The sequence below is a fragment of the Lissotriton vulgaris genome, chromosome 11, assembly GCF_964263255.1.
Source record: "Lissotriton vulgaris chromosome 11, aLisVul1.2, whole genome shotgun sequence".
NCBI lineage: Eukaryota > Metazoa > Chordata > Amphibia > Caudata > Salamandridae > Lissotriton > Lissotriton vulgaris.
The window spans coordinates 191,332,496-191,357,374 of record NC_141699.1 but is presented as its reverse complement, the minus strand read 5'-3'; positions in this window follow the sequence as shown (position 1 = coordinate 191,357,374).

Sequence of the window (24,879 nt, the reverse complement as noted above, 5' to 3'; positions counted from 1 at the left end):
CTGATAGCCAGCGCGTCTCTCTCTCCCTCCTAACCTCGCAAGCATCCCCCGCACGCTGACAACCCCCACTCTCGCATGCCTTGGGTCATAAACCCCTCTTCAGTGCAGCTCTGCCTCGGAACCCCATCCTGTTCCCAGCGCGACACCTCCCTTCATGGTCCCAGGTCCTTTGATAAAACCCCCTTTTCCTGTGTGCCCGTTTGTCTTCCTCGTTCCCAGGCCGCCACCTGGCCCTGCGGATACTGTTTATTGCCCCCCTGTACAATAGGAAGCCTCCCCCATCAAAGGACCCTCGAGTGGATCAAAGCCCCCACCCTATGAGATCCGATCAACCCCACACATTCTGTGAATCGGCGGAATATCCAGCTGCGCGATAATCATCACCTGTTGTGACCGGGGTGGGGACTCCAACTGTAAATGTGTGTGGGAACGGGCCTGAAGGGGGGATTCCGAGGATGTCTTTCCGTACATCAAAGTATTGACAGAGATGTGTTTCATACAATAAAGCAATAAACTCGTGTATAAGAGGCCAGGCCTCAGAGATGCGGTTAGAGCACCTCGAGAAGATACCCTGTTGTCTGATTTGGTGTGTTCTGCTCCGTCGGAATAAAACTTCTGTTTCCGGCCTTCCAGTCTCCAGCGCCTGCCTCTTTGTTTGGTAATTTGAGTGGGTATAGAGGCGGTTAACGCCGGGCAACTTAGAAAAAGGTCATCGGCCCTACCTTTTTCCACACTACCAAACGCTGCAGGACCGCTTTGACCTCCCGAAGGGGGATTTTTTAATACACGCAGCTATAACACGCGCGGTGCAGGCACACTGGGGGGAGGGGACCCAGGAGCCCCCGACATCGATGGCTTGTCAATACACGATGAAGGCGGCCGTGTACGTACAAGGCGGTGACGTGTCTCTATTCGCGAATGTTACGTGAAACGCTGCAACCCCTAACCTCGCTGAAAGAGCCTCGGGAGCTGCAGCTGGGGACTAAGATCCCCGACACCACATGGGCACAGATAGTGCGGCGAGCGAGAAAAAGCACAAGGAACACACGTTTCAGTTGATCCACTTCAATGTATTACATAGGGCCTATCTCACACCCAGGAGGATTGAAAAGTACTTTGGGGTGGCGGATGCGGCGTGCCCCAGGTGCAGCACAGTGGGGGTGGACCTGGGCCATATGCTCTGGGACTGTGAACACTTGCAAGACTACTGGAGGGAGGTTATTGAGACCTTGAATACGGTCACTGACCAGGAATTACAAGTCTCCAAGTCTGTGGGCTTAATACATTGGTTACCGCATACGCCCAGGAACAAGATTTCTAGCAAATTTGTGGACATGGGTCTGATCTTAGCTAAAAGGGAACTAACGAGGAACTGGAAGGCGAAACAATGCCCAACATTGCGAAGGTGGTCTAACGAAATGCTTAAATGGACTGCGAGTGAGAGCACGCTTAGATATCAGTTGGCCCGCCGCAGGTCAGACGACAAAGCGCTGGAAGCGGCCATGGAATGGGAGATGCTAGTACAGGCACTCAGGGACAGCGCGCTAGAAGATGAGGACAGCCTATCTGAGTCAAGTGTAGTAGTACCCAATCGCTAACCAGCTGCACATTCCCAACATGATGCTACTACTCCTGATAGCACACACCTCAGAACTTTGAGGCAGAGCTTAGGCGCAGGGTCGGGCACTCAGGGGGGAGGGTTCAACTGGGGTTGGTGGGTAGTCGGGCAGGAAGGGAGGGACAGGTGGAGGGGAGGGGTAATTAGAGGGATGTTGGGTGAAAATGTTAAAAGCAGGTTTGGTTACTCCGACTGAAACAGCAAACGTATGCGCATGATGGCCAGCAAGTTGACCCGCTGACTGACGCCGCCCGACCCCTGGGTTGTGGGCTAAATGGCTGTGTATTTTCCATCATTGATGAGAGTCGGGCAAGGTGACGCCCACGGGGTTGTAATTGTACATATGTGAACTGCATCTTTTCCTGCAATAAAAACGGTTTAAAAAAAAAAAATAACTGTAATTCTGAACCTACCAAACCAGTACACTTCTGGACCTATGTTGGACAGGGTGCATATTTCTGCAAACTAGAGACCCAATTTCTAACAATAACAACATAAAAATAGCCACACGCCAGAGTTCGACAGTCGGATATCATATTTTACATACAGTCCAAATGATTGAATTAATGAAATGTGGTTTGTATAGCGTGCCGCTACTCCAAGGAGTATCCCAGTGCTCAGCTTGTGGCTGACTTTGCCCGTTATAGCAGGGCCGCTTATTCTTGTATAAAAAGGCAAGTTTTCAGCATTTTTTTAACAGAGATATAGTCCACTAAGTGTACCTCGAGTTGGAGCTTGTTCCATGCAGACAGCCCCACATAGAAGATAGCCCTTCCGCCAACTCTAAGGTGGAAAATCTTGAAGATCCTGACCTGGAGGTTGTTGGGCGATTGCAGGTTTCTGGTGGGGATGTAGAGGCTGTTTCTTGCCCTAAGGTAACCCGCACCTGTATGATGAAGTGCTTTGTGAACTAGGACCAGCAAATCAACAAATGTGTGAAAACAGTTTAAATATTGCAGGTCACATTTTATATCCAGGGGCCATGATATAGTATAGGCATCCGTGGCTTGTACCATAACCCAACCCCAATGCACCTTGTGAAGTTGCTTATTTAGGTTATTCATTTGAACATGATCATCTAGGGCTCAGCAAACTGTACCGCTAAATACTAAGCCCAGGAATATCGGGATGCAAGAATATCGTGGACAGAATATCAAGGGTCAAAATGTTGAAAGGTAAGTACATATAAGGAGTAAAGATCTACTATTCCTAAGTCCATATTTACTTACCTTGAAGAGGTACGTATATATGTGGATTCAGGTATAGTAAATCTGTTCTTACCTTTCGATATTTTGGATTCAATAGTTTGACCATAATATTTGCATGCCTGGATGTTCAGGATTAGATATACAGGGTGAACACTAGCTCAGCATACTTCCATGTGCTCACTAAATTGTCTTCCAACTTTGGATCTGTCTGAATAGTAGCCATTAATACTTCTTCAAAAACCACCCACTCAAATCTTGCAAAGTCCATGCATTGACCCCTTATCTTGCATTCAGTGTGTTAATAATCATAGCAGTAGCAATGCTACCAGGATGTAGCACAAGTTCCTATTTGTAGGTCCCAGGTGCGAACCCAAAAAGCATTCCATGGGGGTGCATTGAATTCTGAATGTCATTAGTGTCATCCATGCAATTAAGTATTTAAAACTCCAACCACTCCTACATTGACTGTGATGCAGGAGGAAGTAAACAGGTAACCAGTAACATGGTGTCATTGTGTACAAAGGTCAACACCAGTGCAGTATCTATTAGGAATCGCATGTTCGGTGAGAGTGGGATGACAGCCCTGATTTAGTACTGACACTTGCATCTCAAATGAAGGCTGGGTCTAGAAAAAACTGAAAAATTCAGTTTCTTGGATCTGGGCAGTGTCCCTTAACCAGACTGAGATCTCAGAAGTTTTTTTAGTCCGGTCATATTAGAGCAATGCCATTCTAGAGCTGGGCAAGGGTTGGCAAGGGTTTACTTGATCATACATCCACATCATCACATGGATCGATCAGCAGGCAGAAGAAAACAACCAGGAAAGTAATAAGCAAATGAAACATTTCAGAAGTTTTTGCAATTAACTGTTTCATCTTATCTAGTGCTCTTGTTTCATTGATCACTGTTATGAAGATAATAGTCAAAACCTGGCTCAGTGACATGAGTGTGGATGGACTTGAATCCCAGCTTCCACCCAATGGCAAGCCTCCTAGGTTCACCGAGGCTACAGAACTCACACTCTTGGAACACTTTGTTCAGAAAACCTAGGCAGCTTAGTAGCAAGTCTCTATTCTAAAGAAAGTTACTTTTTCCTTCCAGAAAATAACTTCGGAAATTCTATCTACAAAGCCCCAGGGTGATTATTTTACAGACAGGATCGCTATCATGAACAGCCCCTTTAGGAAGGTTTTTTTTCAAATTTTTTTTTAAACCCTTGACTTTGTCTGTGTCCATTTCTTGGGCTGCGTCAACTCGCAATATTGACATTCTGGATTTATGCTCCACCACTACAGATGTATTACAGAGAACAGTGGACCCTAGTATTTGAAGGATCAGAATAATGATAGGCATACACTTTATAGTAAGTATGTCCTTTGTCCAGCCGGACAGGATTTTATTCACTGGTTATAAACAGTAGCACAAGAATTTCCATAAATGACAAGTGGGCACGACCCGTGACCCACAGTAAACAAGACAAAACAGAGAAAATAAAAAATCAAGGGAGCGAACAAGGCGGTCTGTATACTTGTACTCAGTGGACAGACTTAATTACATTACAACACACCATTGCACAGGTTATTATTAACATTTCTGTTGCATATGGTGCTATTTTGTCGACGACGTTTCGATGCCCGACTTTAGATACAGGGCATCATCTTCAGGACAAGAGATTAATACATGTTTGTCTTGAAAACAGAATGACATTTGCCTATTTAGAGCATTTGTCAGGCTTCCCGCCTGCCTGGTGCCGTGGATGCCATCAAGCACCTGCCCAACAACAAGCCGCGATTGTCCCGGTCTCGTCAACCAGAGCTATCCCGCTCCCAAGCCGGCAGGCATGAAACTGAGCATACCGCTCCCACCCACAGGAAATGTGTGATCGCGGCGCTCTCCTACAAACTACCGAACCAGCCTGACAAATGTAAAAATCTACTCGAGCGGCAGAAAGGAAGCAGCACCAGCTTGCGCTGGGCATGGCGCTGTTCACAATTATTGCACAGTGCAGACAAGCACCTGGCACTGAAAATCAATGTGAACAACCTTTATCCAACACACTCCACGGCTTGCGAACCTCAGAGTTGTGCAATAGAGTTTTTTTTGCACTTTGTGGAATTCCGCGTAGCAGAAATCTGTGAAATAAAGATACACCTATTGAAGTGACACCCCATCACAATGTATTAGTTGCCCACTTTTACTTCTGGAACCCAGCAACCTATCACAGCACTCATTGACCTAATCTGCGCCCTTGACTCTCTACAATGCTCTGCTTCCTTCCGCTATGTTTGCTTTATGCAGATAGTACTTTGAATCCTACACATAAGTTTAGAATTGCTGTTTGTGCCAGAAGTACCACAAAGTATGGTTATGAAGGTAAATTTTCATACGAACTATGTTATTATCTTAAACAGATCAATTCAAAGTACTAACGGGATGTATTGAACAACCTTGTTTATGTCACACTGCATCTTGCATCTAATTAAGAGAAAAAACAAAGTTCAATTTCAACACAGTTAAAAAGGAGAGATGTTGGAACCTTAATTTTTAAAGCTATTCATAGCATGTGTTTTTAATTGAAAGCTTCTGGGTTTTGTAATGTCATGTGATTGATGGGAAGGAAAAAACATATTGACTGAACCATTTGTTAGTAAGAATATAGAGTCACAGGAAGAAAATAAAGCATTTTAGAGCCACTGTTATTTAAGCAAGTCATTCTCTTTATTCATTAGTTAATATTAGGAAACAGGTATATATAAATATAGATATATATGTTTATTAAATAAGCCATTTTGTTTCCTTGATTTTGGATGCATTATTTATTTCTGATGTCAGTTTAATCAAAGGGTATTTGTGCAAATGGAACTGGTGACTGTCAAATAAATAGGTCACAAAAGACTCCTCACTAAATGTCAGATGTCCCTGGGTCTCAGTTAGTCAGTCAAAAGTTAGTTTATTAGTCAATTAAAACCATAAACTTTATCAAAATATACAATGAGTATTACTGCCCATAAAAATCAATGAACAGGCATGGAATAATAATCACATATAACGCATGATCAGCTCCACTTGGCCAGTGCCTCTGCTGTTGTGAGCCCAAAGTGCCTGCAATGCCTAAAGTGCTAAGCTGCTTCCTTTTGCGGAGCTGCCCAATTGTTGCTGCGATGTACTAAAATGCATGCAAAGAGCGAAGTGCTTAAATGAGAGTAGTGTCTGGACTACATTAACAAGCCAAGTAAACCAATGAAGGGCAAGATACTTGACATCTTTCAATATAACAGATAGATACAAAGCAATGGGGTTTGTGGCTTCGTGGAAATACATAAAGTGCAGGGTGCAAACTGTAATCTTTCTATTAAGTAAGGAGTAATATCAAATGAGTATGTTTGTAGAATCCTGCACAGCTAAACTAATGGGAAGGGGCGACCACTCGGTCCCCCCGAACGTATGGCAGAGTGCCTCGATCCCCCCGGGAAGCCATTTTGAGCGGGAGGCGCGTCTCGGCTGGTATGCCCGAAGCGGCGTAGCCGGGGCGCGCTTTTTCCCGCCCTTGAGTGGGCTGGCCTAGACACTGACGCCGCCGGCCACGCCCTCGGGGCAGGCAGGGGCGGGTTTACGCCCGCCCTGAAGATGGATAAAAGGAGACGCAAGACCAGAAGACATCCTCTTGTTCCTGTGCTCTGAAGCTGCACCTCCTCGCTGCACGTGAGCTCGAGACGGAACGAAGAGCCAATTTTGAGCGTTTTAATCGTTCTTGTTTGTTTTTCAGTTACTTTGTTGGAGAATGCCGAAGAAGGTTGGAAAGCGCATGAATACCGACCAGATGCTGCGTGTTCTCATGAAGGAGATGTCCGAGCTAAAGAAGCGGGTGGACAAGAATGAGGAAAGGGGTCCAAAACGTCCTTTGGCGGGAGCAGCCCCGGGAGGGAAAAACAAGAGGCCCAGGAGGGGGGCAGCGGGTGATGAGATCCCCGGTCCCAGTGCCCCGCTCGAGGCCCCAATTCCCGTGCCAGAGGAGGGGAATCCGATCACCCCCGTGTCCGAGGATGATATGCCGCCCGAGTTGGCAGCACAATTGGCAGCGTGGTTGGGTAAAGGTAACGAGGGTGCCACGGCTGTCGAAGCGCAGACGCTGATAAAGCAATTGCGTGAGAAACGGGAAGCAGCCAAGGTGCCCGTGCCGGCTGCAGCAGGGGACAAGACACCAGGGACGATTGCGACCACAGAGGCAGCGTCAGGTGCAGGTAAGCGGCCATTGCCGATCGCGAGGGATGAGTCAACACCCTCTCGGAGAGAAAAGTTGGGGCAACATGTTCCTTTGGCAATTAAGGAAAAGATTTGGGCGGGGGAGTATGTGAACATTTTTTCATTGCTTGTTGATCATTATGAGGTGGAGCATGTAAAGAGTCAGAAGGATCTCATGCATCCGAGTGTTTGGCGCGCAAAAATGGCCGCCTTTAAAGTGAATGAGAATATCGGCAATTGGGGCAATGCCTGGGGAATCTTTACATCAATCTTGGGGGAACGTAGACCTGAGTTGCTTTCCGAGTTCCCAATCTACCAATCACGAATCATGGGGTACTCAACATCGCACCAGGGTAATCATTGGTTTTGTTACGATAATATGTTCAGAAAAGAAAAGGAGCATAATAAAAGTTTAACCTGGGATTGTTATGATGCCTTGACTTGGGATAAAATGAAAGAGTCAGGAATGTTGAAAATGCCGTTGGTAGGAAGTAATGTGGGCGAATCCTCCCGACAATATGCGGGGACCCCTTTTCGATCAGGTTCGGGTGCCGACGATCACTCGAAACCTACCGGCAATACAGGAAGAAAGGGTTTCTGTTTTAATTACAACAGAGGTAAATGTACGAGACCGCAGGGATCGTGTAAATTCAAACATGAATGTAGTGGTTGTGGGTCGTCCCATCCTGAGGCCTCGTGCAGAGCCAGAACGGGTGATAACGGGGGGAGAGGAGGTGCCAAACAGGTCTAATATAGTCCGAGGGGCGCCTTTACCCACTCCCATTGATACCCTGGCAATGATTCCTTGGCTCAGTGACTACCCGGATCGTACTTCTGCTGGGGTGCTGCGAAACGGTTTTTCGTATGGTTTCCGCATCCCGGTAGGGGACTTTCAGGGTGTGGATAAGTGTAAAAATCAAATTTCCGTCTTGCAGCATACAACCGTAGTACAGGATAAGATCCGGAAAGAGGTGACTCGAGGTCGGGTCGCTGGCCCGTTTAGTGTACCCCCGGTCCAGAATTTTGTTTGTTCCCCCTTAGGGGTAGTCCCCAAGAAAGACCCTGGAGAGTTCCGACTAATTCATAATTTATCGGCTCCACGAGGTTTTTCCGTAAATGAGGCAATCGACCCAGAAGTGTGTTCGGTGCGGTACGCATCCTTTGATGAGGCCGTAGCCATTTTGAATCGCCTGGGGCCCGGGGCGCTGATGGCGAAGTCAGATATCGAGTCAGCGTTCCGATTGCTCCCGGTACACCCAGACGACCAGCGTCTCCTAGGTTTCATGTTTCAGGGTTGTTATTACATGGATAGGTGTATGCCAATGGGGTGTTCTATATCCTGTGCTTATTTCGAGAAATTCAGTAGTTTTCTACAATGGGTCTTCACAAAGAAAACGGGTTTCCAAGATGTAATGCACTACCTTGATGATTTCCTGTTTCTTGGGGCTGACGGGGGTTTTGAATGTGGCCGGGCCTTGGCCGAATTTTGTGTGTTGATGAACCAGTTTGGTGTGCCATTGGCGCCGGGTAAAACAGTGGGTCCTACGACTTGCCTCGAGTTTCTGGGGATCGAGTTGGACTCCATTGAGGGGTGTTTCCGTTTGCCAGCCGAGAAAGTGTTGAAGTTCAGGGCTGCGCTGCAACTGTGTATAAATGCATCAAAAGTTACGCTGCAACAATTACAGCAGGTGGTGGGACAGTTGAATTTTGCCCTGAGGGTAATACCAATGGCCCGCCCGTTTTCCCGTTCAATTGCCCAAGCGATGGTTGGCCTTAAAGAAGGCCATCATCGCACGAGACTATCAGCCGAGATCCGCCAGGACATGCGTATTTGGTTAGCATTTTTGGCGGATTTCAATGGTAGAATCGTCTGGAATAAACCAGCCGTGTCTTCTGAAGAGCTGGGGCTGTGGACAGATTCGGCGGGAAGCGTAGGTTTTGGCGCCATTTTCGGCAGAAAATGGTCGGCACAAAGATGGCCGACATGGTGGCATGAGAATGGTCTGACGAGTAATATTGCTTTCCTCGAACTGTTTCCCATCTTGGTGGCCTTGAGAACATGGCCTGATGGGTTCAAGGATCACTCTGTCATATTTTGGTCTGACAATATGACCGTGGTCGAGTGCATCAATAGTCAGGCAGCACGTTGTAAACTGATCTTAAGACTGCTTAAAGAAATTGTTTTACTGTGTATGCAATTGAACGTGCTATTCAGAGCAAAACACGTTCCAGGGGTGTTGAATCAGGCGGCTGACGCACTGTCTCGTTTTCAAATGCAGGCTTTTTCGGGTTTCCTTCCCTCAGCGGACCCGGAGCCGGCACCATTTCCCGAAGCTCTCTGGTCTCTCGGTGCCCCGAACTTCGTCACCTCGTGGGAGAGAGTCTAGCACCAAGGACGAGGAAGGCATACGAAGGGGCGTTTAGGGCCTATTTAGCCTTTTTGGGGACTGTTAGAGAGCGACTTTGGGGTCACGAGGAATGGGTAGTGAATTTCCTGTTGTCCTTACGTAGGGCTGGGAAATCGGTGGTTACGGCCCAGAGGCATCGTGCTGCCATTTCCTTTGTTGCCAGAGCACACGCTATCCAAGACCCTACAGCGTCTTTCGTTGTGCAGAAAGCGCTGCGTGGGTGGCAACGCCTGGAGGGTCGCAGAGTGGATTTAAGGCGCCCGATAGGTTTGGATAGATTGTCCCAGTTGTTGGCTACACTCCCTGCCACATGTTCATCTCAGTTTGAGGCGGTGCTGTTCCGAGCCGCTTTTACGCTAGCATTTCACGGGGCAATGCGGGTAAGCGAACTAGTTGCGAGGAACAAACTGGATGTGGCGGGGGGTTTGTGCCAGGAACACGTTCAGATCAGGGGAGAAACAATGACTGTCTCCTTTGTAAGGTCCAAGACGGACCAAGATGGGTTGGGTGACTGCGTCATCATACGCAGGATTCCTGGGTCCTCCATATGTCCGGTAAAGTGTTTAGAGGATTACCTAGCACGAAGGGTGGCATCATGGGGGGGGACTTTGTTAAGACACGCGGACGCCACCCCACTGACGAAATTTCAGTTTCAGCGGGTGCTTGCGATGTCAATTGCCGCTGCGGGCTTGAACCCGGGCGATTTTGGGACCCATTCCTTTCGGATAGGGGCTGCTACGGAAGCTACAGCCAGGGGTCTTAATGTTGAACAAGTGAAACGAGTGGGGCGTTGGTCCTCCAATTGTTATAAAAGATACGTGCGGTTGCACATGTTGTGAAGCTGTAATTATGTACTCTGTACTCACGCTTCTTGTTTTTGTTTGGTTTCAGTTACGCAAGCCTACGAGGCGGGGCGGACTACGCAGTCGACCCTACACCGGGCCAGCGGTCAGACATCACCGGCTGTGAAAAAGGAGGTGTGGGTCGTGGGCCACTCATACGTGAGGCGTGCCGCAGACGTATTCAAAGCAGGTGACTTCGTTCACGTAGCTGGGGAATACGGGTACAGGATGTCCTTCCACGGAAGGGGCGGTCTCTGTATTGACCAGTTTCAAACATTCTTTGAGGATTTGTTAGGGCGAACAAGGTCACCGCCGTCTATAGTTATAGTACATGTTGGGGGCAATGATTTGGTCACCATCGGTAGACGACTACTCCTGGAGGCAATGCTTTCCACTGTAAGTTGGTTGGCGAGGAGAGTTCCGGGGTGTACGATTGCATGGTCCCATTTGATTCCACGAAAGGTGTGGCGGGGGGCTATCTCTATACCTGCTTTGAATCATTCCGTTAGAAAGCTTAACAATAAAGTGAGTAGGTTGTTCCGTTCCAGGACATTGCATTCTATTTCCCATGGCTGTATTAATGATGACAGGATGTATTCGGGGGATGGTGTGCATTTGTCTTGGGTGGGGAATGAGTTATTCTTAGGAGACTTCTTAGCATGGTTAAAATCTTTGAAACATGACCTTTAGGTAGGAGTTTTTGTGGGGAGTCCGGATAGCCGGTCAACTATCCGGCCTTGTGGCGGTAAGGTCATGATCGGTGAGCACTAATTGGAAGATCCCTATGAGTGGGCGTCACCCAACACGGATGGGAGCGCTCGGGGGAGGTGGCCTTTGGCCCCTCAACGGGGAGGCGGTCCCTTCTAAGGATGGGTCGCCAAAAGAAGAGGAAAGGCGGTCAAGGCCCCTTCCTGTGTAGGAGGGGGTACAGCCCCCTCCTGGGGAATTTCCCGGGGCCAGTGACATCTGCGACGGCAGATGCGGTAAGTTGTGTGGGGTTGGGGGGAGGTCTACGATACCTTCTAGATACCTCACACGAGTTCGAACGACCTTTAAATGGCGTCGAGTTGATAAGTGCCCCCGTCAAGACAAGGGAAATTGTAGTAGTTGCACGTGAGTACGCCTCAGTGCGGTCGCCCCTCCCAAGTGGGGGGGGGTATGGCTGGTTAGGGATCTTGACACCGGTTACGACCTTGCCGTTGGCCCTTAAACGTTAGGATGTACAATTTCAATATTTCAAGTAAATGTTTTGTAGGATGTTAGATCGGCTAGGAGAACCTCTGTATTAGAGAATCTGTTAAAGTTAGCCAAACATCGCAATGTGGTATGAAATTGTACATTAATGTTTAACCGTTTTAATTTTTTGTTTTAATAAATACGGCCGGGAGGGTCACTCCCTCCCACTTCCAAAAACTTCAAGAACTGTTTCCGGTTTCCCTCATTTGGGGATTGTGTTGAGAGGGGGTGGCGGGTATCTCAGCCATATGGAAAGGGGCGACCACTCGGTCCCCCCGAACGTATGGCAGAGTGCCTCGATCCCCCCGGGAAGCCATTTTGAGCGGGAGGCGCGTCTCGGCTGGTATGCCCGAAGCGGCGTAGCCGGGGCGCGCTTTTTCCCGCCCTTGAGTGGGCTGGCCTAGACACTGACGCCGCCGGCCACGCCCTCGGGGCAGGCAGGGGCGGGTTTACGCCCGCCCTGAAGATGGATAAAAGGAGACGCAAGACCAGAAGACATCCTCTTGTTCCTGTGCTCTGAAGCTGCACCTCCTCGCTGCACGTGAGCTCGAGACGGAACGAAGAGCCAATTTTGACCCACCCACCAGCCCCTGAGGACAGCTAGTTTGTTTTAATAAAGTTGATCAGTTATTCTATTTCGTTTTCAGGTTGTTTTGGTGTTATGTTGATATTTAGTGTGTAATAAAGATTGGTGTAATTTTCAGGTTGTGTGATTAAAGAATTTCGGATTTAAGGTCCATTTAATACAGGTTTTTTCGGTCATAGTGGCCAATGTAGTTTCATTTAAGTAGCATTTGTCGTATTTATTTCGGTCAGACGGTAGGCGGTAAGGTCATGATCGGTGAGCACTAATTGGAAGATCCCTATGAGTGGGCGTCACCCAACACGGATGGGAGCGCTCGGGGGAGGTGGCCTTTGGCCCCTCAACGGGGAGGCGGTCCCTTCTAAGGATGGGTCGCCGAAAGAAGAGGAAAGGCGGTCAAGGCCCCTTCCTGTGTAGGAGGGGGTACAGCCCCCTCCTGGGGAATTTCCCGGGGCCAGTGACATCTGCGACGGCAGATGCGGTAAGTTGTGTGGGGTTGGGGGGAGGTCTACGATACCTTCTAGATACCTCACACGAGTTCGAACGACCTTTAAATGGCGTCGAGTTGATAAGTGCCCCCGTCAAGACAAGGGAAATTGTACTAGTTGCACGTGAGTACGCCTCAGTGCGGTCGCCCCTCCCAAGTGGGGGGGGGTATGGCTGGTTAGGGATCTTGACACCGGTTACGACCTTGCCGTTGGCCCTTAAACGTTAGGATGTACAATTTCAATATTTCAAGTAAATGTTTTGTAGGATGTTAGATCGGCTAGGAGAACCTCTGTATTAGAGAATCTGTTAAAGTTAGCCAAACATCGCAATGTGGTATGAAATTGTACATTAATGTTTAACCGTTTTAATTTTTTGTTTTAATAAATACGGCCGGGAGGGTCACTCCCTCCCACTTCCAAAAACTTCAAGAACTGTTTCCGGTTTCCCTCATTTGGGGATTGTGTTGAGAGGGGGTGGCGGGTATCTCAGCCATATGTATCGGCGATTCAAACCCTTATTATTTTCATAAGAATCATGTACTTAATAATGTACTTAATCAATTCAATTCAGTACCAGTTTCAATTATTTTACTTATTGAATTACAGTCCAAATTATCATTTGTTCAAAATCCTTTGACATAACATAAGTAATCAACCAAGTTTGGTATACAAAATATTTGTGAAAACAATCCAAAATTCTTCAAAATTCTTCAACATGTATAGCTTGGTCAACTAAGTTAAATTGTTCACGACCTAGCCCAATGTATTTCGGGATTATGAGCACTTCCTTCTTCAGGAGCCACTGTAAAAAACAGAACACAATTTAAACTGTGACAATCAATCATTCTAATAAAGTTACATGCGTGAGCACCGTCATGCTGCAATCAATGCATGTGTTCCAGAAAAAAGCAAGGTTGATTTCAAGATAAATGCATCTTGACAGCATCTTGACAACATTTCAACTGGGAAGTTTTACTGTTTTACTATTCTCAAGGACCTCAATATGCTGTAAATACACAATTGCCCTTAAAAGGCATTTTTTGCTGAGCAGTCAGGAAATCTCAAACATTTCATGTTAGCTTTTTTAAAGATACAACTTTGGAGTGAGTTGTTAAACCCCTGCTCTTCCAGCGAGCCAGGTTGGGTGAACATTGAACATTGTAGAGAGCTTTAACATTGAGGTAATTATCATTTCAAGGGAGCATTTTTTGGGGGGCGGGGAAGGATATTAATTCCTGATAATGTCAACTAGAATATTCATCATCATCACCAACTTTATTTCGCACCTCAAAGATGCATAAAAGTATACCGATAGAAACCATTTCATTACAGATGATAAAACATAAGATAAGAACAGTGCAGGTTACAATCAAAATCTAATACCAACAATCATAAATTAAAAACAAGTGTGGTCAGTTAAAACAATACTTCTTAGGTTTTGATAGGTAATTTGTTAAAACATTACGAGTTCTCACAGCAGCCGATAAAAAGGAGGAAAGTGCATAACAGACCAAGGGGGTTTCTAATTGATAAAATAAGGAAAGGGATAGAAATGGATTACGCAGGGAAAATTTCTTTATGAGTGGAATAATGAAAGTCTTCCTCTCTACTTTATACAAAGGGCAAAAGAAAAATATATGTTAAGTTGATTGAGTCGTCTTATTGTTACACGGGCAAGGTGGTAAAAGCATTTTAGAAAATAAATTATGTGGATGACCCAGCATTAACGGAATAAAATTCAGTCGAAATCTGGTCAGGATAGAATGATGCTAGTTGATCTCGACAAACCATAGATACATATGAGAATATTTAGACAGTAGCAGTATACTCTCATAAAACCTTATAGACTGTTTCTCTCTTCAGCTATCCCACCTATCACGAGTAACTTGTGTTAAGTTAATGGCCTTCAATCAAGATTTAGGGAAGTGTGCACAAAGGGTAGGAGTGTCAAATAGGAAGGCAAGACCGAAAGAAGTAAAGGTTTGCTGGACATAAAAAAGCCATGGGATTTTGTTCGTGTGAGCCATATTCATAATATCTTCCAGGATTTTCTGGTTCAGACACCCAATGTAATAGCATCAGTGATGAAAGGCATACTGACTTCAGTGTGTGCAACAAGATTATCACATGATTGTGGGACTGACAGCAATCTTTTAATGAACTTGTCTTCTAAGACTTGAAGTGCTGTCACGTCTGTTATCCCCCAGATTGCTGCCTCGTATGTAGCCATAAGGTAATGTTTTGGCCAAATTTTGACTTACAGACCAATTATTTTTTGAAAATGTAAAAATCACAGCGATACTTTGGAATATTAAGTTTGCTTGATTTTGCAGCATTTCCTTCCAATTTTGTTTAACATCAAAAACAATACCTAAAGAATTAAAATGTTGTACTTGCTCAGTCAGTCAGTCAAACAAGCTTTATTCGACATAGTCATAAAAGCATTACATATGTAAATTTATACAAAATTTAAAACAAGTAATTCATTATTGTAATAAAAATGATCAGTTTAAGATACATCAAGTATTCATGTATAAAGTGCATTTTCAAAGACCTACCCCTTTACATTTTTTGCTTCTAATAATCCAGGCCCATCCTAAATATTTCACCACAGCTATATATATTACAGGGCTTGGGTTTGTACAGATAATTCTAGTAGCCACAGTTCCACTCTGAGTACTTGCTCAATTTTGCTCCCCTGTAGATAGTAGCTCATCATCTTCTTTTTAGCACCTCCTAATTACCTAAGACAAGATTTGGCTTTATTTACATGTAGATCCAGATCGTGCATGCATGCTGTGTAGTGTGTAATAAGATTTTGAAGTGCCAAAGGTGTCCTTGCCAATATAACTGTGTTGTCTGCATATTGAAAGATGGGGAGGGAGGACGTTGAGACTTTTGGGGCATCTTTCATTAGATTGATCAGAGTCATTTAGTTTGTTGGAATATAGGGCAAACAAGAAAGGAGCCAAGACCCATCCCTGTCTGACTCCCCTTTCGATTTTGAGTAAATTTGTGCATTCGCCTAAACTGCCATATCGGACAATAGCGGTGGCATCCCTATATAGCTCTCTTATAAAATTTATAATGGCGTCATCCACTCCCATATCCTTTAAAAATAACCAAAGTATGTTATGTGCCACACAAACGAAGGCCTCTGACAGGTCCATGAAAGCCATATGTAATTGGGCCTTTTTTACCCTGGTATACTTCTCTAAAATCAGTGTTAGATTAAGTCACTGGTCTAAAGTACCCAACCTTGTCTGAAACCGTACTGCATTTCCGAGAGAGTTTTTTTTTCCTATGACCAAACTTCCAGTTTATTTAAAAATAGCCTGCCCATAAGTTTAGCTGTTCTATCAAGCAGAGAAATGTGACGATAGTTGGCAGGCAATGAAGCATTCCCTTTTTAAAATATGGGGATTATGACAGAATTTCTCTATGAAGGGATGGGACCATTCTTTGCTGTAGGGTTAAAAGCCACAGTTAAAAGAGGGGACCAAAAAGTGATATCTGTAAGAAAAATGTCTATAGGAGCCCCATTGGGCCCTAGTGCTTTCCTCAATGGGGATTTCCCCCGCGTGAAGGGGTTAACTGTACATCTTTCTGTTGCCTATTGCTCTATTTGGGTGTTAAACTGGTATTCCATTACTGAGGTACAACCAATGCCCAGACAGTGTTGACAAGTGTATAAATAACAAATGAATGAAATAATGCTCTCACAAAATGTGTTGCTAAATGCTGCATAAAAATGTCTTTTCTTGCTGCTTAATTTACTCAGTCCTGGGGCATAATTTGGCCCTCTCCTATCGCATGATTCCAGTGGTATATATTATACCTTTGAGAGTACTTGGAATTCACACAGTGTACATTATATATTAAAAGCACATTTCAAGGCAATTTTCCTTCCTCCAGGAATGAAAAGAGCCTGTTTATTTTAAAGTATGTGAAAGGTACTGCTGCAGGAGTCTGGCAGACAGGTGTAGTAAAAAGCATTTATCTTTTATCCAAAAGGACATAAAATATCCAACTTTACGGCAGATAATAAAAACATTTAAACCTTCATCATAATATTTGACCTTTGGTTAACAGATACTGTTGTGGACTAGGTTATGTAAAAGCAGGTAGAGCCAAGCTATGAATTTCACTAGAAGCTTTACTTTGCCATTAAGTTGTGCCCTCATTTTCTTTAGCTGACATATATTGTGGGAATTACAACACCCTGCTACCTTTAAGCACGATTTTCTATCCTAAAATAGATGTGCTCATAAGAACTAAGGGGCATATTAGCAAGAACCTCGTTAAAATTATCGCAGTTTTAGCTGCAGGAAACTCCCGCTAAATCTGTGATAACGGGCTTGCTAATATGCGTTATAGAATTCCAATAGAAGCACAGGTTAGATGTCCTGTATATCTAACCTAGGCTTCTATTGGAATTCTATAACGCATATTAGCAAGCCCATTATCGCTGTTTTAGTAGCATTTTCCTGCCGCTAAAACTGCAGTATTTTTAATGAGGTTCTTGCTAATATGCCCTCAAATGTTGTTGTATTGCTGAAAACGTTCTTCGAAAATTGTGGCCATTTATAATCAGTTTTTACAACGTTTAATAACCATGACAACAACACCACCATCACCAACAACAGCAAGATTGATAAAACCAATGGCAGTATGACATTATCAGATGTTATATTTATTATTATTATTATTATTAGTATTATCATTATTATTATTGTTAATAATAACAATATTATTATTATTATTATTATTAATAATAATAATAATAATAATAGTTTTGGGAAAATTAATAGCAGTAATAATAATAATACTTTTAGGGAGCTAAAATCGTACTACTTTTATCATTATTTGAAATGTTCATCATTATTATGATCAATGTCAATAGCATGTTGAGCATTATTACCATTATTATCATTACTGTTATTCTTAACACTATCAAAAATATGTAAAAGTGTTGCATGCTGGGCATGCCCAGAAGGGCGAAAGAAAGAATGGGTTAAAGACAAGTGTAAAAATTATAGGGAATTCATCAGTTAAATATCCATATAGGGAAATAGCCTTAACTTTGTAGCATTTACCACACCATGCTGTTACTACTCATTGCTTTTACCACACAGATCTTTATCACACATATGCCTTTACCACGCATGCCATTACAGCAAAATTGTGAGTCTAGATCAGGTAAGTGAAACCCGCAAAATATATATATATATATATTTATATATATATATATATATATATATATATATATATATATATATATATATATATATATATATATATATATATATAGATATATATATATAGATATATATGTATATATATATAGATATATATATATCTATATCTATATATATATATATATATATATATATATATATATATTTTAGTTCAAGGGTTGCTGCTGCTTTAAAGGATCACACGGCTGCAGGCAAGTTTTGACACTTGTATTTATTGCTCCAGAGGTTGGCAAAGAATCCGTCATTTATAATAGCTTGTCCCAACGCGTTTCAGTGCATCCTGCACTTTCATCAGGGGAAGAATGGCCAGGCGGATATTCATTGGCAGTTTCCGTCGTCTTTTAGTAAGAAAAATGCGGAAATGTACTTGGTAGTACAGGGTCCCTTGCACAGCATTTTGGGATCTGTAGTGTTGCCAAGAAGTTCGTCACCTTGGTAGGTTCCGCCGAGACATTCACAATGTTCAAGTGGTAGCGCCCTATTTTCGGCACGCCACCTGTTTTTGACGACAGCTGCGTCGTGGAAGGAAGCACCGCCTCGGGAAGGAGGAGGGAGCCGTCGGTGGAGGAGCCAAGTACAGGACTTTCCTGATTACTGAAGGCGGCTGTAGGAGCATGGAAGAACCGAGTCAGCAAGGAAAACCGGGGTGCACTGAAGCACCTTAACAGGTGGCGTGCCGAAAATAGGGCGCTACCACTTGAACATTGTGAATGTCTCGGCGGAACCTACCAAGGTGACGGAATGTTTACTATTTTTTAACACGTGATGTTTTTTGAATGTTAACTTTATTTAAACACTAAGAAATGATTCCGTTGGCGAGCACTGACGAAGGCGGCAACGCCGAAACGCGTTTGCTTGTTAGCTGTGTGTGTGCGCAGGAAATAAATCTATAAGCGGAGATCGAAAAACTGGGCTGGAGTGTCCTCATTTGCGTAGCAGCTCCACGGATGGGAACTGTGTGTTGAGAATATATTACGCGCCCCACCGCGCGTTGAGGAGGCACCCGGAGTAAAGTGGAGCGGTTGGAGGTGGTTGGAGTTGTGGATATATATATATATATATATATATATATATATATATATATATATATATATATATATATATAGTAGAATGGCATCAACCACACAGGTATTTGAACTAAAGCACTTTTCCTGTGAATGCAATTGTACTCACCTTTGATCAAGGCCGAAACGCGTAACGATATGAGGACATAAAATTTGCAGCCACTTTCACTCTAATGATCTCTCTGGGACAGTTCAGTTTTTTAGTATGTTTAGACATTGGTGCTATTTTTATAGATCATGAACATTGGCTCTTTATTTGAAAGAGACAAGATGCATCGAGAATAGTGCAAGTCATACTACAGTGATTCAGATGCTACACAGCAGGAGAAATATGGCACCAAAAGTATGGACATTTAAACAACAATACTGATGCACCTTGGGATCTGTAGGAGAATGACATAAACCACGTTGGTATTTCAGCTAAAGCACTTTTCCTATGAATGCAATTGTACTCACCTGTGATCAAGGCTTAACAGCCGAAACGCGTAAGGATATGAGGACATAAGGGTGCAGCCACTTCCACTCTGTAAATAAACACACTATTTTACTCCGGAATCAGGCTCTGCATCTTTCTCCTGATATAGATATATATATATATATATATATATATATATATATATATATATATATATATATATATATATATATATATATATATATATATATATATATATATATATATATATATATATATATATATATATATATATATTATATATATATATATACACATATATATATATGTATATATATATATATATATATATATACATATATATATATATATTTATTTATTTATTTATTTATTTCGATTTATATAGCGCTATATAACCCCGGGGTCTCTAAGCGCTTATATATATATATATATATATATATATATATATATATATATATATATATATATATATATATATATATATATATATATATATATATATGTAATATATGTATGTATACTTTTATGACTTAATTGTCGAATAAAGTTTGTGAATGATAGATAGATAGATAGGTAGATAGATAGATAGATAGATAGATAGATAGATAGATAGATAGATAGATAGATAGATAGATAGATAGATAGATAGATCTATATACATATATCATAAGCGCATACACACATTTATATACATACATACATATGTAATATATGTGTGTGTATATATATTTATATATATATTTATATACACACATATATATGAATATATACATTCCCTTATTGATCCCTAACCCCTAAGTTCAACCACCCCATACACATTGCCACCCAATACCATTACCCACCCCAAACCCTAAATTACCCTTATCACCCAATTCCCATGCCCACCCTAAACCCTAAAGAACTCTCTTTCCACCCAACACCATTCCCCACCCCTAAAGCCTAAACATACCCTTACAGCACAATACTCTAACACACCCCTAAACGCTAAAAACACCCTTACCCCCCCCCCCAACACCACACATTCCAGTTTTGTTCACCTCTGTACAAGAGAAACTCTTAACTCAGCAATTAGAGTTTTAACCCTGATTCGGAGATCTGTCATTAGAAGCAGATCAAAATTCTGCACCCACTAATTACCGTAGTCCAAAGGGTCGATAAATAGGGTGTGGCAGATTCCGCTGCCCATTGTACCTGATTTATAATCGAGCCCTTGGTCTGTTGGAGTTAGTGATGGAGTAGGATTATTATGGTGATGGTGGTTTGGGACGAGTAAGCCTGATTATTTCTTTTTGCTGTGCTCGGTCTAGGCAAGGGTAGGATGATCCTCAGTTGGGCAAGAAACGTTTTTATAAGCTGTGACTTAATAAAACATTGTCATCACATCTCATTAGTCCAACTCCCATGTCCCTCATTGTTATCTAAAGTTAAGTGACTGAGCTGAACCATCATGAGTCAAACAAGTGTGTCATTTTATGCAATATACAGAATGTAACAACTTTGTCCTCCCTGGAGTATACAACTAATAATATGGTACATCAGCATATTTCAAATGCACTTTTCGAGGTGCTGCATGGTGGAAGAGGTCGTTGTTTAATGTGACTAGTGTTTATTGTTGCAGGTTGTTGCCTGGGTTAAATAACAATAAATTATAACTGTTGTTAGTACTTTTTATCTCTAATTTAACCGAAGATATTGCGTAAAGATGACACATGAGGGCGCTATACAAAATCCCAAATTAAACAAATGCATTAAAATTGACAGTGTGTCTAACTGGAGTGCCTTAAATACTATTGCTCTGTTCAACCTGTAGCATCTACTACAGCACAGACTTCCAACCTAGGTACGTGAAGGCAACACCCAAGACAGATCTCAACAATCACTAATATAGAAAATGGGCTTTACTGATGTTTATCATATGTAAATAAATGCTTTACAGTCTTGATGTTATGAGTATTAAGACCCTTGCGGGTCTGACAGGACTTCAAACAGAAATCACATATGCTGCTTGGAAGTGTTAAGGTGTGGTTATTAAAAACAGTTTTGTTTGAAACTTTTTATTAATTTTTATGCAGTCCGTATACAACATTCAACAAAGAAAAGGGATTATATACTCATTAACATCCCTGATAAAGGAGGCAATTAACATCACCGCATTAACACATACAGTGTCCAACATGTGCTGAGGGTAAATCAGAGTATTGAACACTGAAACGACAAGTTGCACTTGCTGCATGAACTTCTATTGGATAATTACCAAGTGAGGGTGTTGGATGATCCACGTATATCCCACACGGGCCAGCTACCCCGAGTTTCGCAGTAGAGGAGAAAAGATTCCATTGTATGAAAACAAAAAATAGTTACAACTGGAGCCTGTGACTTGAAATTGCAGCACCTTCCCCCACCTCCAACCTTTTCCGCTTGGTGAAGTGTCTGGGCGCGTCAGTAAATGTGAAAATGTAAGTACAGCCTACTTAGCCTTTGGCGGGAAAAGGGTAGATCAGTGTGTGTAGCGCTGGTGTGTGGGTGTAACACTCACCTATCGGACCACACCTGGGCTGGGTCGGGATTGCTCTCATCAATTCCTTGAGCTGAGAGCTTGGAGACCGGCCAGGATGGCATCCCAACTGGAGGCCTGAGGTACTTGCACAATCCCAAAGTATCCTCTCTCTGAAGTGCCTACAGAAGAAAGGACCGCGTGCATGCCTCAAGAGATGGAGGCCCCGAGGACTTCCACCTTTGTGTAATAAGTCGTTTGGCCACCAGGAAGCCCAGGTTGAGAAACCTAGAGGCCATTCTATTTTTCTTAGCCCTAGGGAACAGGTCCAGCATGCATGCATCCCATGTGTGTAGTGTGGGGTTGTTGTACAGTGCTTTGCTCTTCCTTGAGCTAGCACTCTAGATCTCTTCTTGTGTTCTGCATTCTGGAGCGCTCCTTTGCCTTGTTGGCAGTTGGAGCTCTGGTTGGACGTGGAGCTGACCTACTATCTCTGTGCTGCAATAAAGCTTATCCAAAGCTTACCTGTGCCTGTGGATCTTCCTTTCATTTACATCATTTGGCGACTTGAGTTGGTGTGAAGTCCGACCACTGTCTCCTGTGTCCGCTGCAGCCTGAAGTTATTTCCCAGAGAAGTAGCGCCTCAACTCCCTCAAGAATCTACGCGTGAGACACAGCGTCAATGCGAAGTATAGCCTCCGTTTCCTCAGCGACAGCGACTTCGAGGTGATCTATTTGCGGATATTTACGCCGATTTTCTGTTCTCCGCCCAGCATCGACGTCATCTCTACCAACGTCTACTCTGCTGCAACACGTCTCCTAGCAACGTGATCACCACAAGCAGCGACGTCACCTGAACCAACTTCCTTTGTTGGTGAGTTGCTTAGTAACGCTTCGCCACTGAGCGCGTCTCTGAAGGCCGTACAGGCTGACGACACGGAACGTCTGACGTGTGACGCTCACGCACGACGTCACGACGTTGTCGGCCATTTTGACGGCATTACTGTTGCCCTGGTTACGCGCCGGGGAGCACAAGTCTTTCGCGCTCACGCTTACAAACGCGAAACCTTCACTCAGGTGTAAGTGCCACCAGGCTGTGTTTAAACGCAGATAACGTTGTAAAGTTTAATTTGGTGCAGTTCCTCACTGTGGGCATTGTTGGAAACGAGTGTGTCGAGGCATTTGAAATGAGTGTGACGAAGCAGTAAGCATCAGTCATTTGTTACAGATCATCAACTGCAATAACAGTAAGCGTTTACTTTCTACTCTTTTTACTCCACTGTTTGGTGTACTTAGTTCTCTCTACCTGCTGACATTCTTTAAAGGTCATGACTCAATCAATCAATGTTGCCCTTCCTCCCCAATTCTTGTCAGAGCCAGGCAATCCCCCTATAGCATGGGAGGACTGGATAGTTATGTTTCATAACTATATTGAGGCTCTGGATGGAGAAGATTATTCGCCTAAACGTAAAAAAGCACTGTTGATGACCACGTTAGGTAAAGAGGGGCAGCGTTTGTTCAGATACTTACCACAAGTACTACCTGCAGGATCACAAGCCGATTTTGATGAGTTTAAAGAGGCTGTCACAAGATTAGAAACTCGTTTTGGCAAGGAAGAGAATCTCATCCTTCAGAGATATAAATTTTATAAAAATAAACAATTGGCTGAAGAAAGTATTGACGAGTTTGTAGCAAGACTGCGTGAGTTATCTATTAAATGTAACTTTGGCCAGATGGCAGACGAGTTAATCAGAGACCAATTAGTTGTGCAAGCCAACAATAGGAAAGTGCAAGAACGTCTGTGGGCGGCTAAGAACCCAACATTGAAAGACGCCATAGAGCTGGCCAAGGTCGTAGAAGAAAGTGAAAAATGCATGAGAGAACTGCAAAAAAGTGGCTTAGAAACCAAAGTAGCTGAAATTTCTCATAAGAATACTTTAAGTGAAAATAGCGACGATGAATCTGCCGCCATTGCAATTGTCAGGAAGAAAGGCTACATTCTTCAAAAAAAGAATGTACAAGCGACATCGCTTAACAAGAATAATCAGAAAATGTGTTCGAGATGTGGTACTTCTTCTCATCCTTTAGATGGGAAATTTTGTTATGCAAACAACAAAGAGTGTCTACGGTGTGGTAAAACAGGACACTTTGCTAAAATGTGTAGGAATAAGAATTACTCAAAAGTTACAGTTGTTGATGAATGCCATGTTCTGAGACGTGATGTTAACAAAATTTTAGTGCTGACTGACACTGTGTGTGCGTGTGATAACCAGAGGGGCAATCCTTTCAAAGATGATTTTGTAATTGATGGGAAAACTGTTACACTCATGGTTGATACAGGTTCAAAGTGGACCATAATTCCCTTTTCCCTGTTGGAAAATGTTTGGGGGAAAAGAGCCTTGAAAACGTGCGACATTTTCCCGTCTGGTTACCAAGGTGAGAGAATTGACATGCTGGGTTTCTTTGAAGCGGAAATTGTTTTTAAGGGCAGATCAGCCTACGGGAAAATATACATATCGGCTGATGGACCAGCAATCCTAGGCCGTCATCACCAATATGACCTCCATATTGTAGTTGATCCCAGGTCGGATAACCCAGTTTCCATAATTGAGACCTCGTCTGTGGAAGATATTTTGGCCAGATTTAAAAATGTCTTTAGGGACCAGTTGGGTGAACTTATTGGATACTCTCATCGCATAATCCTTAAAGAAGGCAGTTCGCCTGTACAGCACAAAGTAAGAAGGGTGCCCTTTGCTTTACGAGATGAGGTTAAGGCTACTCTAGAGGAAATGCTCCAAGGGGGTATCATCGAGCCCATTGAAGCATCTCCTTGGATTTCGCCTGTTGTGATCTCACAGAAACCGGATAACAAGATCAGGTTCTGTGTGGATCTTCGTTCTCTCAATAAGTGTGTGGTAGCTGACGTGTTTCCCCTCCCCAACATTGGCGAATTGGTATCAACCCTTAGAGGAGCAAGGTTCTTTAGTAAATTGGACCTCAAA